The sequence below is a fragment of the Mustelus asterias genome, chromosome X (assembly GCF_964213995.1).
Source record: "Mustelus asterias chromosome X, sMusAst1.hap1.1, whole genome shotgun sequence".
Lineage (NCBI taxonomy): Eukaryota > Metazoa > Chordata > Chondrichthyes > Carcharhiniformes > Triakidae > Mustelus > Mustelus asterias.
This window is the reverse complement of record NC_135834.1, coordinates 6,509,039-6,523,149: the sequence shown is the minus strand read 5'-3', so window position 1 is coordinate 6,523,149 and position 14,111 is coordinate 6,509,039. Positions and strand designations below refer to the sequence as shown.

At 48.8% G+C, this 14,111-nt stretch overlaps 1 protein-coding gene across 2 annotated transcripts in view; it reads left to right on the top strand.

Annotated features, from left to right (window-relative positions):
* rdh5 (retinol dehydrogenase 5 (11-cis/9-cis)) overlaps positions 1-6,418 on the top strand; it is an 88,257-nt gene extending 81,839 nt beyond the window's left edge. Inside the window, exon 7 of one of the 2 annotated variants that reach the window (XM_078201060.1) lies at positions 6,313-6,418. The gene's annotated coding sequence lies outside the window, so the exon portion shown is untranslated. The remainder of the gene's footprint in view (positions 1-6,312) is intronic. The other variant, XM_078201059.1, reaches the window with a different exon arrangement.
* The last annotated feature ends 7,693 nt before the right edge of the window (positions 6,419-14,111 follow it).

Here is a 14,111-nt window from a genome sequence, read left to right as displayed (position 1 = left end):
TAAGCACAGTAAGAAGATAACCACTCCATCTGACGAAGGGGCAGCGCTCCGAAAGCTTATGGTATTTGCTACCAAATAAACCTGTTGGACTTTAACCTGGTGTTGTGAGACTCCTTACCCAAGTTCCTATCCAGTGTCCTAAAACTGTCAATAACAGCATCAACCATGTCGTGTAATTGGGTTGATCCAATTACAAGCCATTGCTTGACTTGTTTCCCTGATATGAGAGGTTGGAGCAATCCCAGGAAGGCTGAGGAGTTGCAGTTCCCAGGGGTTTTTTTGTTGCCAAACAAAGGCAATCAAATCATAAATCTTCTGGGAGCTTTCTGCTTTCAGAAATTAAACGCGAATGCACGAGGGAGATCTTCTGAAACTCATGATTTCTGCAGACTGCAAATGGGTTTTGCTGGCAATAAATGCGGCCATGAATTGCATCAACAGCGAGGGCCAGTGAGCTTGACGCGGTGCTGGGTGACATTATGAGTGCACAGCAGCAACATAGGAAGAGGAGGAGGCCATTCAACCCCTTGAGAGGCTGTTCCCCGCGTTCAATGGTTGATTTGTAACTTGAAAGCAGCCTATGCTCTGTATCGGTAACAAAATCTGAGTGATCTGATTCCTGACATTAACCTGCACATCTTTGGACACTAAGGGGCAATTTAGCACGGCCAATCCACCTAACCTGCACATCTTTGGACACTAAGGGGCAATTTAGCACGGCTAATCCACCTAACCTGCACATCTTTCGGACTGTGGGGGGAAACCGGAGCACCTGGAGGAAACCCACGCAGACATGGGGAGAACGTGCAGACTCCGCACAGACAGTCACCCGAGTCCGGAATCGAACCCGGCTCCCTGGTGCTGTGAGGCAGCAGTGCTAACCACTGTGCTACCCATTACTAGTCCAGTGACAATACCACTAGGCCTCTCCTATACTGTACCAAAACTCAATACAGGGGAAAGCCATTGACTAATGGGCCAATCACTCACGTCTGTGCAAGCTTTATAAATATTTACACAGCAATGCATACAGTACAGTTACATTACGTTTCTGCTGACACAGCTCAGGTACATTGCCATATATTTTCTCCGTGACAGTGACCAGCGAGGCATGCTAATATGAATTGCCTCTGACTTTACCATTTATCTCACAGAGACCGACTTTCAATTGGGAGAAAATGGATGGATGATCTGATTAAGGGGCCTAGTTAATCCTGAATTAAGGTGAACTGCAGTGATGTTCCATTTCGCTCCTCAGTGCTTGCCTCAGCAAGGCAAGAGTTTCAAGTGGATAATGTCTGACTCACCGTTTTGTCACAGAATTTTCATAGAATCCCGACAGTGCAGGAGGAGGCCATTCGACCCATCGAGTCAGCACCGACCACAATCCCACCCAGGCCCCATCCCTGTAACCTCACATATTTACCCTGCTAATCCCTCTCAACTGGGCGGCACGGTGGCACAGTGGTTAGCACTGCTGCCTCACAGCGCCAGGGACCTGGGTTCGATTCCCGGCTTGGGTCACTGTCTGTGTGGAGTCTGCACGTTCTCCCCGTGTCTGTGTGGGTTTCCTCCAGGGGCTCCAGTTTCCTCCCACAGTTTGAAAGACGTGCTGGTTAGGTGGATTGGCCGTGCTAAATTCTCCCTCAGTGTACCCGAACAGGAGTGTGGCGGCTAGGGGGTTTTCACAGTAACTTCATTGCAGTGTTAATGGAAGCCTACTTGTCACTAATAAATAAACTTTAACCAATGCATCCCAGGATATTAAAGGTCAATTTAGCATGGCCAATGCACCTAACCTGCACATCTTTGGACACTGAGGGGCAATTTAGCATGGCCAATCCACCTAACCTGCACATCTTTGGACACTGAGGGGCAATTTAGCATGGCCAATCCACCTAACCTGCACATCTTTGGACACTAAGGGACAATTTAGCATGGCCAATCCACCTAACCTACACATCTTGGACACTAAGGGACAATTTAGCATGGCCAATCCACCTAACCTACACATTGTTGGACACTAAGGGGCAATTTAGCATGGCCAATCCACCTAACCTACACATCTTTGGACACTATGGGGCAATTTAGCATGGCCAATCCACCTAACCTGCACATCTTTGGACACTAAGGGGCAATTTAGCATGGCCAATCCACCTAACCTGCACATCTTTGGACACTAAGGGGCAATTTAGCATGGCCAATCCACCTAACCTGCACATCTTTGGACTAAGTGTCTGACTGTTGTCTATCTGGAGAATGGGAATCCCACTGTATTATCTGACCTGACTGGGATCTTGGGCTTCAGAACTAAAGGGATTGGCCGGGATTCTCCGGCTGTTCATGCCAGCTGGATTTTCTAGTCCCGTCGGCAGTGCACTCCCCCTGCCGGCAGGAAACCGGTGACGTTAATGGGGATTGCCATTGACAGCGGCGAGACCGGAGAATCCCATCGCGAGCAAACAACACGCTACCTCCCCCCGCCGGGAAACACGCGGCCTGAGTACAAAAACAGGCAGTTTATGCTACACCTTTCTAAAGAACTCCCTCCCTAACAGCACTGTGGGTGTACCTACACCACATGGACTGACTGATGTCCAATAACAATCCTGGAACTCCCTCCCTAACAGCACTGTGGGTGTACCTACACCACATAGACTGACCGATGTCCAATAACAATCCTGGAACTCCCTCCCTAACAGCACTGTGGGTGTACCTACATCACATAGACTGACCGATGTCCAATAACAATCCTGGAACTCCCTCCCTAACAGCACTGTGGGTGTACCTACATCACATGGACTGACTGATGTCCAATAACAATCCTGGAACTCCCTCCCTAACAGCACTGTGGGTGTACCTACACCACATGGACTGACCGATGTCCAATAACAATCCTGGAACTCCCTCCCTAACAACACTGTGGGTGTACCTACACCACATGGACTGACTGATGTCCAATAACAATCCTGGAACTCCCTCCCTAACAGCACTGTGGGTGTACCTACACCACATGGACTGACCGATGTCCAATAACAATCCTGGAACTCCCTCCCTAACAGCACTGTGGGTGTACCTACACCACATGGACTGACCGATGTCCAATAACAATCCTGGAACTCCCTCCCTAACAGCTCTGTGGGATGGAGAATGAATGTTAACATTGCGCAGTTCCCTGAAAATGAATCTTTAAAATAACGTTAAATTAACCTTAAACCAAGTTGCAATGCCATGGTTGCCCAATACAATGTGGAAAGGTGCTGAATTAAAAAGTCATGCAGTTGAGTGGGGAATATTGTGCAATGCAATTACCCCTAATCCCCTTACCGATCAGGAATCCATCTATCCGTGATTTAAACATATTCAACGAGGTAGCCTCCACCACTTCAGTGGGCAGAGAATTCCAGAGATTCACCACCCTCTGAGAGAAGAAGTTCCTCCTCAACTCTGTCCTAAACTGACCCCCCTTTATTTTGAGGCTGTGCCCTCTAGTTCTAGTTTCCTTTCTAAGTGGAAAGAATCTCTCCACCTCTACCCTATCCAGCCCCTTCATTATCTTATAGGTCTCTATAAGATCCCCCCTCAGCCTTCCAAATTCCAACGAGTACAAACCCAATCTGCTCAGTCTCTCCTCATAATCAACACCCCTCATCTCCGGTATCAACCTGGTGAACCTTCTCTGCACTCCCTCCAAGGCCAATATATCCTTCCGCAAATAAGGGGACCAATACTGCACACAGTATTCCAGCTGCGGCCTCGCCAATGCCCTGTACAGATGCAGCAAGACATCTCTGCTTTTATATTCTATCCCTCTTGCGATATAGGCCAACATCCCATTTGCCTTCTTGATCACCTGTTGCACCTGCAGACTGGGTTTTTGCGTCTCATGCACAAGGACCCCCAGGTCCCTTTGCACAGGAGCGTGTTGTAATTTTTTTCCATTTAGATAATAATCCAATTTGCTATTATTTCTTCCAAAGTGAATAACCTCGCATTTGTTAACGTTATACTCCATCTGCCAGATCCTCGCCCACTCACTCAGCCTGTCCAAATCTCTCTGCAGACCTTCTACGCCCTCCACACGATTCACTTTTCCACTTATCTTTGTGTCGTCTGCAAACTTTGTTACCCGACACTCAATCCCCTCCTCCAGATCGTCTATATTAATAGTAAATAGTGGATAAGGCTGGAAAGTGGAGTTGAGGGATATCGCAACAGATCAGCCGTGACTAGATTCACATACTAAATGTTTAATCATCTGGGACTGTGTAAATTGAGTATTGAAGTTTGTATCCAGCGACTTAGAGGGGGAGGGATGTGGTTATTGGCCCTTTAAGGATGCATCTGCAGAGTAAAGGTGGAGTTTACAGTCCTCCCCCCCTCCCTCCCCCCTCCGCCCCCCACGGGAATCGTAGTGGGCGGGACACGGACCATGCCAACGTCCGTTGACCTCGGGCAGGATTTTCCGATCATGGGGCGAGATGGAAAATCTCATCTTAGTGTCACATGACCTGGGGAACCAATCGGTGTCGTGGTATTGTCATTGGACTCGCAATCCAGAGACCCAGGATAGTGTTCTGGGGACCTGGTTTCGAATCCCGCCATGGCAGATGGTGGAATTTGAATTCAATTTTAAAAAAGCTGGAATTAAAAGTCTAATGAGGACCATGAAACCATTGTCAATTGTTGTAAAAACCCACCTGATTCATGATTTGTCGAGAGCTTCAAGTTTTTACATGTCCAGATCACCAACAACCTGTCCTGGTCCCCCCATGCCGACGCTATAATTAAGAAAGCCCCACCAACGCCTCTACTTTCTCAGAAGGCTAAGGAAATTCAGCATGTCCGCTATGACTCTCACCAACTTTTACAGATGCATCATAGAAAGCATTCTTTCAGGTTGTCTCACAGCTTGGTATGGCTCCTGCTCTGCCCAAGGCCGCAAGGAACTACAAAAGGTCATGAATGTAGCCCAATCCATCACGCAAACCAGCCTCCCATGCATTGACTCTGTCTACACTTCCCGCTGCCTCGGAAAAGCAACCAGCATAATCAAAGACCCCACGCACCCCAGACATTCTCTCTTCCACCTTCTTCCATCGGGAAAAAGATACAAAAGTCTGAGGTCACGTACCAACCAACTCAAGAACATCTTCTTCCCTGCTGCCATTAGACTTTGGAATGGACCTACCTCACATTAAGTTGATCTTTCTCTCCGCCCTAGCTATGACTGTAACACTACATTCTGCACCCTCTCCTTTCCTTCTCTATGAACGGTATGCTTTGTTTGTATAGCGCGCAAGAAACAATACTTTTCACTGTATCCCAGTACATGTATAAATGTCCAGAGGGGCAATTTTTTCACACAGAGGGTGGTGAGTGTCTGGAACGAGCTGCCTGAGGTAGTAGTAGAGGCGGGTACAATTTTGTCTTTTAAAAAGCATTTAGACAGTTACATGGATAAGATGGATACAGAGGGATATGGGCCAAATGCGGGCAATTGGGATTAGCTTAGGGGTTTAAATAAAAGGGCGGCATGGACAAGTTGGGCCGAAGGGCCTGTTTCCATGCTGTAAACCTCCATGACTCTATGTGACAATAATAAATCAAATCAAATCAATTAAGTGCCCCTTAAGGGAACAAAATTTGCCGTCCCTACATGGTCTGGCCTACATGTGACTCCAGAGCCATAGCAATGTGGTTGACTCTTAACTGCCCTTCTGAGATGGCCTAGCGAGACACTCAGTTCAAGGGAAATTAGGGATGGACAATAAATGTTGGCCCAGCCAGCGATGCCCATATCCCAAGAATGAATAAAGAACCTGAATTCGAATGAGGGCAGAGAGTGTGTAGGACCTGGCATGAAGCAGGCCTCACCTTTCACTGGCACAGGTCTGCCTCATTGTCTGAAGCTGCACTGTATTGTCTGAGTGTAACATGAGATCCCAGGAGATAGCTGGGGTTTCTCTGAATCCTTTAGTGCCTAATTGAGCCCAAGGGACAAGCTTCTACTTGCTTGCCAGGTTCGAGCGATGCCCGTAAGGAAACATGGTATCTACGTTCACACGAGCCTCAGGTTGGCATTTGTTTTACTCCTTCCCCAGTACATCCAAGTGTAAACAGGAAGGCCTTTCCTGACTGGGTCTCACCAGACCAACAGTACATGTACAGCCTCCTAGCCCAATGTCAAAACAGCTTTTAGATGGCATGAGTAGCCTCACATTTACCATTGCAACGATCTGAGTGAGCTATCCGTTAGAACCATAGAATAGAATCCTTACAGTGCAGAAGGAGGCCATTCAGCCCATCCAGCTTGCTAAATTGTCCCTTACTGTCCAAAGATGTGTAGGTTAGGTGGATTGGCCATGCTAAATTGTCCCTTCGTGTCCAACGATATGCAGGTTAGGTGGATTGGCCATGCTAAATTATTCCTTAGTGTCCAAAGATGTGCAGGTTAGGTGGATTGGCCATGCTAAATTGCCCCTTAGTGTCCAAAGATGTGTAGGTTAGGTGGATTAGCCATAGTAAATTGCCGATGAGTGTCCAAAGATGTGCAGGTTAGGGGGATTAGCCATTCTAAGTTGCCCCTTAGTGTCCAAAGATGTACAGGTTAGGTGGATTGGCCATGCTAAATTGCCCCTTAGTGTCCAAAGATGTGCAGGTTAGGTGGATTGGCCATGCTAAATTGCCCTTTAGTGTCCAAAGATGTGCAGGTTAGGTGGATTGGCCATGCTAAATTGTCCCTTAGTGTCTAAAGATGTGCGGGTTAGGTGGGTTGGCCATGCTAAATTGTCCCTTAGTGTCCAAAGATGTGTAGGTTAGGTGGATTGACCATGTTAAACTGCCCCTTAGTGTCCAAAGATGTGCAGGTTAGGTAGATTGGCCATTCTAAGTTGCCCCTTAGTGTCCAAAGATGTGCAGGTTAGGTGGATTGGCTGTGCTAAATTGCCCCTTAGTGTCCAAAGATGTGCAGGTTAGGTGGATTGGCCATGATAAATTGCCCCTTAGTGTCCAAAGATGTGCAGGTTAGGTTTAATGGCCATGATAAATTGCCACTTAGTGTCCAAAGATGTGCTGGTTAGGTGGATTGGCCATGCTGAATTCTCCCTTCGTGTACCTGGTCAGGAGTGTGGCGACTGGGGGGATTTTCACAGTAACTTCATTGCAGTGTTAATGTAAGCCTGGCTGTGACAATGATAAATGAACGTTTTAATTCAGCACTCTGCTACATTAATTAGTTGCAAATAAAGGGAACAATTAAATTGGTGGGTGACTCCATCACAGACCAGTGGCTTCTTCAGGAGGCTGCAAGAGGGTCCTTTTGAAGGCTGCCCGTTTACCAGCCTGCAGTGAATGGGTTAACACACTTGCCACTGCTGCTGCTTCGTGTATGGATTCAACGCCATTTGATGTGCCAGTTTTGATTTTATTATCCTCCAGCTTTTCCAGCCCATTACCGACTAATTGAACACTGCTCTGGATAAACAGATTACCACAGATTGTAATTGCTGCCACACTATCTAATTATCAATTGAGAGCGACACTACTTTCTGTCGAGTGGAGTTGATTATATCATTTAAATGGCCATCAACATATCCTTTCAGGATGAGCGTACGTGAGGCAGAGTAGGCCCCGGTGACCCCGCTTGTGGTCGCCGTGGCGACGCGGCTCTGCTTGCAGTGGGCTGTGCACCGCAGCTTGCTCGGAAGATTAATGAGATAGGCCATACTCAATTTTACTTCTCTCCGAATCAAAGCCAATCGTGCTCCCCAGGTGCTGTGATGCCCAGGACTCGAAATCCAGTTAGGCCTGGCCTTTTCGAGAAAGGCGTGCCTGGTTTAAACGCCGCGGTTTCGAGCTCTGCCCACCCGAGGACAGGAGAAGCAAATCGATCTCCTTTTGAGATGGGGATGGCTTCACCTGTTAAAGATTAATCGCCACCCTTACAGCTGTTCATTTCTCACTGTTAGATGGCAATTTATTGCGTAATTGCATCAAAAGCCCACAGAAACCTCTTTCCCTCCCACTGGTGAATCTCCTGTTGACTTCGATACGCCATTCGGAAATGTAAGCAGGGACGCAAAATGGCAAAGCTTGCATCTCTCCCCCTGCCTCCACCACCCCCCGCCCCTCTCCTATGGTGGCACGGTGACACAAGATGATGACTTCAGTCAGGCCATTGAGGTTGGCCGATTGGAATAGGAACTCCCTGATTATGGATCCAATTGATAGGCCAATCAGGGAGTCTTTTACCAGTATTTAACTGGGCGTGTCAGTTCCTCTGGCACCCCTGAAGGTAGACTGCTGACTGATAGCACTCTGTGTACTGCTGTTAGAGTTTGTAAACAAAGGGATTTTGATGAAGGGACTTCTGCTCCAAAGATTTATTACAGCCAGGGACCTGAGTTCCATTCCCGGCCTTGGGTCACAGTCTGTGCGGAGTCTGTATGCTCTCCCCGTGTCTGCGTGGGTTTCCTCCGAGTGCTCCGGTTTCCTCCCACAGTCCGAAAGACGAGCTGGTTAGGTGCATTGGCCGTGCTAAATTCTCCGTGCAACAGAACTCCCTTCCCCCTTTCTGACAACCCACTGACCACAAGTTCCTTCAACATGGCGTCACCGTCACTACAACCTCAAAAAAGTCCGATCGCGCCACGCTCCCACTGAAGCGAGGTCGGGGAATTTGGCGCCCAGGGGGTAAGATTTCGGCCCTTATTTTTCTCCACCCTCTCACAACAAGACATTTTCTTCCGCCCTGCCACCACCCACCCCACCCCCTTTTTCTTCACATCCGCCATTCTGCATCGCGACACTGAGTCAGGGAAATTGTTTTGGGTGGGATATGGTGGAAGACAGTGAGGTGGAGTTGAAGCCGCTACCAGATCAGCCATTGAGTGGCCCAGAGCAGGCCCGATGGGCTGAATGGCCTGTCCCTGCTCCTGACTCCTACGTGTCTTTGTGCAGGTAACGATGAGAGTCTGTGCTTTACTGCTGGATGGGAGGCAGTGTCCAGCAATCATGTCATGGTGAAAAGACAACACCCCCAACAGTGCAGCACTCCCTGAAGACTGCACTGGACCATCAGTCTAGATTTTGTGCTGATGTCGTAGAATCCCCACACTAAGGAGCAATTTAGCATGGCCAATCCACCTAACCCGCACATCTTTGGACACTAAGGGACAATTTACCATGGCCAATCCACCTAACCTACACATCTTTGGACACTAAGGGACAATTTACCATGGCCAATCCACCTAACCTGCACATCTTTGGACACTAAGGGACAATTTAGCATGGCCAATTCATCTAACTGCACATCTTTGGACACTAAGGGGCAATTTAGCATGGCCAATCCACCTAACCTGCACATCTTTGGACACTAAGGGACAATTTAGCATGGCCAATCCACCGAACCTGCACATCGTTGGACACTAAGGGGCAATTTAGCATGGCCAATTCACCTAACTGCACATCTTTGGACACTAAGGGGCAATTTAGCATGGCCAATCCACCTAACCTGCACATCTTTGGACACTAAGGGGTAACTTAGCATGTCCAATCCACCTAACCTGCACTTCTTTGGACACAGTAAGAAGTCTCACAACACCAGGTTAAAGTCCAACTGATTTATTTGGTAGCAAAAGCCACTAGCTTTCGGAGCGCTGCCCCTTCATCAGGTAAGTGGGAATTCTGTTCACAAACAGGGCATATAAAGACACAAACTCAATTTACAAAATAATGGTTGGAATGCGAGTCTTTACAGGTAATCAAGTCTTAAAGATACAGACAATGTGAGTGGAGAGAGGGTTAAGCACAGGTTAAAGAGATGTGTATTGTCTCCAGACAGGACAGTTAGTGAGATTTTGCAAGCCCAGGCAAGTCGTGGGGGTTACAGATAGTGTGACATGAACCCAAGATCCTGGTTGAGGCCGTCCTCATGTGTGCGGAACTTGGCTATCAGTCTCTGCTCAGCGACTCTGCGTTGCCGTGTGTTGTGAAGGCCACCTTGGAGAACGCTTACCCTAAGATCAGAGGCCGAATGCCCGTGACCGCTGAAGTGTTCCCCAACAGGAAGAGAACACTCTTGCCTGGTGATTGTCAAGCGGTGTTCATTCATCCGTTACCCCAGTCCAATGCCAGCATCCCCACATCATGACTTCTTTAGACACTCCGGGACAATTTAGCACGGCCAATCCACCTAACCTACACATCTTTGGACACTAAGGGGCAATTTAGCATGGCCAATCCACCTAACCTACACATCTTTGGACACTAAGGGGAAATTTAGCATGGCTAATGCACCTAATTTACACATCTTTGGACTGTGGGAGGAAACCGGAGCACCCGGAGGAAACCCACACAGACACGGGGGAGAATATGCAGACTCCACACAGACAGTCACCCGAGGCCTGAATTGAGGTTCACTGGCGCTGCGAGGCAGCAGTGCTAACTACTGTACTGCCATGCCGCACTAGACTGGGACTTGAGCCCACCATCTTGGGCCAGATATACAGGGCCCCACCCATCTGGTGGGATGTTACGGTTCTGGCAGAAGTTAAGGGAAAGTTAAACGGCCCGTCTCATCCACCGGTGGGGAGGGGGCATACCACGGTAGGACTGTAAAATCCTGACCTCTGACCCGGAAACAAGACCTGACTGGAGGCAACAAGAATGCCTGTTGAGAAATCAGACTGGACAGCATTTTGGTCATTGGTTGGTGAGATTTGCTCTTATTTCCCTCTCTAAACTAGACCAATGCTTTAAACCAGGACTCGGGAACAAGAAAGCAATGTAATAAATTTTCAGCTTAGCTACTTGAAGCAATTAATAAAATTCCAATTGGAGCATAACAGTAAGTGAGTTAATAACAGAGCACATCAAAAGGCAGTAATTAAAACTAATCATCTCTGCAAAGAAACAAGTCGGTTATAAAAGAGGGAATGGACATTTTTTTTTTAGCTCGTGAATCATGCTCTTCATGCACCTTGTGGGAACCTCTTTGTCCTGGGAGATGGTGACTGGAATTTTATGTGGAGGCCTCGGCAACCATTTTCTTCCACTCCCATCGTTCAAAGGTCACAAGAGAGCCCGTCTCCACTGCGCTGGCTCGAGCCCAATGGGGAACCAAATCACAGCATTGAAGGAAAGCACCATGGGTAAAAATGCCAATATTCAGTGGACATTAGATGAGCAATGATCAATTTTTCCTTGTCATTAATTACCAGAGGAGCGTGTCTCAGCCTTGCCTGGAGTGCAGCTCCAACAACACTGCAGCCATTCCCCAAGGCTCCTTTGACAACACCAGCCAAACCCACAACCGCTACGATCTCAAAGGACAAGGGCAGCAGATATCTGGGAACACCCCCAGCTGCAGGTTCCCCTCCATCACACTCACCATTCTGACTTAGAAATGTATTGGCTGCTCCTTCACTGTCACTGGGTCAAAATACTGGAACTCCCTCCCTAACAGCACTGTGGGTGTACCTACACCACATGGACTGACTGATGTCCAATAACAATCCTGGAACTCCCTCCCTAACAGCACTGTGGGTGTACCTACACCACATGGACTGACTGATCTCCAATAATAACCCTGGAACTCCCTCCCTAACAGCACTGTGGATGTACCTACACCACACGGACTGCAGCGGGTTCAAGAAGGCGGCTCACCACCATTTTCTCAAGTTCGGGATGGGTAATAAACAGTGGGTCCAGCCAGCGACGCCCACGTCCCATAAATTAAAAAGTATTGAGAAGGAATCAAGGTTTTTGTTGAATACTAACCCAACATCAAACTGTCCAAAGCGTGACTCTCCACCATAACATGTAAAGAGATCGGGAAGACTTCATAAGCAAGTTTTTCAACTTGATTTGCAGATGTGGCTTAGAGAAAAATAGTCAGTCGTAATCGTGTCAATTGTACATATTCAACATGATTTGTTTATTTGCTTTTCACTGTTGAACTTAAACAGTTGGTGAACCAGGAAATAGTTCATTAGAAAGAAACCCTTGTTTTCAAGAAAGGAGGAAGAATTGTAATGTGTTGATGTGGTGAACCATTGTTGGTTCCCACCAGGAGTGCTGAGCCATGGTCTGGCCAGTACTATGAGTCTGTAGATATGTTACTGTTGGGGTTAGGGTTGGGCTGTTCTACCTGTTAATATAGTCCTATGGTACACCCCAGTTGGCTCCGCCTCCTGGGAGAGGTATAAAGGTCACTGCTCTGCCTGGTGACCCTTTAGTCTGGGATCGTATACTGTATATAGTAGCTCTGTTATTGTTGGCAATAAAAGCCTTTATTTCCCGAGTACATCCTGCCTCCCGTGTGATTTATCGCGCATCAATTTTATTGCCAACAAGTAAATTCTTTTTTTTGAAAAAAAAAACGACAAAAGAAAACATGGAGCAAATGCTTAAACCCGAACGGCTTACGTTGGACCCACGTGCGGCGGGAGCATCGAACACTTTCGACCACTGGTTGAAGTGTTTCCAAGATTACCTCGACGCCTCCACAGCGGTCACCGACGACGCCAACAGACTCCGGGTCCTCCACGCGAGGGCAAGCGACGCTGTATACTTAGCGATCCGTGGGGCCACCGACTACAAAGGGGCCCTCGAGCTTCTCAAGAAGCGATACAACAAACCGCCGAATGAGATCCATGCTCGATATCTTCTAGCCACTTGACGGCGGCAGCCCGGCGAAACGACGGAACAGTACGCGTGCGAGCTTCAGCAGCTAGCCAGAGCCTGCAACTGCAAGTCAGTGTCGGCAGACCAGTATATGAGCGACCTAGCTCGAGATGCGTTCGTGGCGGGAATCGGCTCGTCATACATCCGCCTTCGGCTGTTGGAGCAAGGTAACCTCGATCTCACTAAAACCATAGAGTTAGCTGACGCTCTAGAAACGGCCTCCAAAAGTTTGGCGATGTACCCCGACAACCACGTGGAGACAGCGTGGCAGGGGCAGCCGCAGACTCCACTTCATTCAGCGGGACCGAAAAACTGCGCGATTGCGTTCCCAGCCTCGGACCTGACGACGGCAGCAGCTCCAGGTGGCCCGCGGTGTTACTTCTGTGGGGGGGGGTGAAACACCCTCGGCAGCGATGTCCAGCTAAAGCGGTGTTGTGCTCCGCCTGCGGCAAGAAGGGGCATTATTCCAAAGTATGCCGGTCCAAACCTCCATCCAAGAACAGCAGTGCGGCGTGTGACTCCCCGGAGCCGGCCTCCTTGTCTTCTGCGTCTTCAAGGTCTTCTACCACGTGCGATTCCAGGACGTCGCCATTCCGAACGACAGAGTCGCAAGACACGTGCGACCTGCAGGGGCCGCAGGTTTTGGCGCCATTGTCCACCTGCGACCTATGGGGGCAGCCATTTTGGTCGGCGCCGACCGTGAATGACCAGCAGGGGTTGTCATCAACCATCTCAGCTGCCTGCAGTTGCACCCATGAACCAACGGTGGCGTCGATCATCCTGGACCAGGCCAAGCCTCACAGACTCGACAAGTCCATGATGGACATACAGGTAAACAAACGCACGATTTATTGTTTGTTTGACAGCGGGAGCATGGAGAGCTTCATTCACCCGGACACCGTGAAGCGGTGTGGTCTCCAGATTCGGACTGTCAAGCAGACAATTTCGATGGCGTCAAGGTCCCGGTCTGTCACCGTGCTAGGGAGCTGCGTGGTCAATCTGACGGTGCAGGGCACGGTTTACGAGAACTTCAGGCTCCTTGTGTTACCGCACCTTTGCGCGCCAATACTCCTAGGACTAGATTTTATGGTCCACTTGAAGAGTGTAACCCTGTAGTACAATGGGCCACTCCCTCCGCTTTCAGTGGGAGACCCGCAGCCTCTAAATTGCCCAACGCGCTCCACATGTAGTCTCTCAACGCTTAGGATTACCACACGCTCCCTATTCCAGAATCTCGTGCTAGGCTGCAAGCCCATCGCGACTAAGAGCAGGCGTTACAGCGCTGAGGATCGGATCTTCATTCGATCTGAAGTTCAGCGGCTCCTCAAGGAAGGGATCATCCAACCTAGCGCTAGTCCTTGGAGAGCGCAAGTCGTGGTGGTTAAGAATGGGAACAAACCCCGGATGGTCATAGACTATAGTCA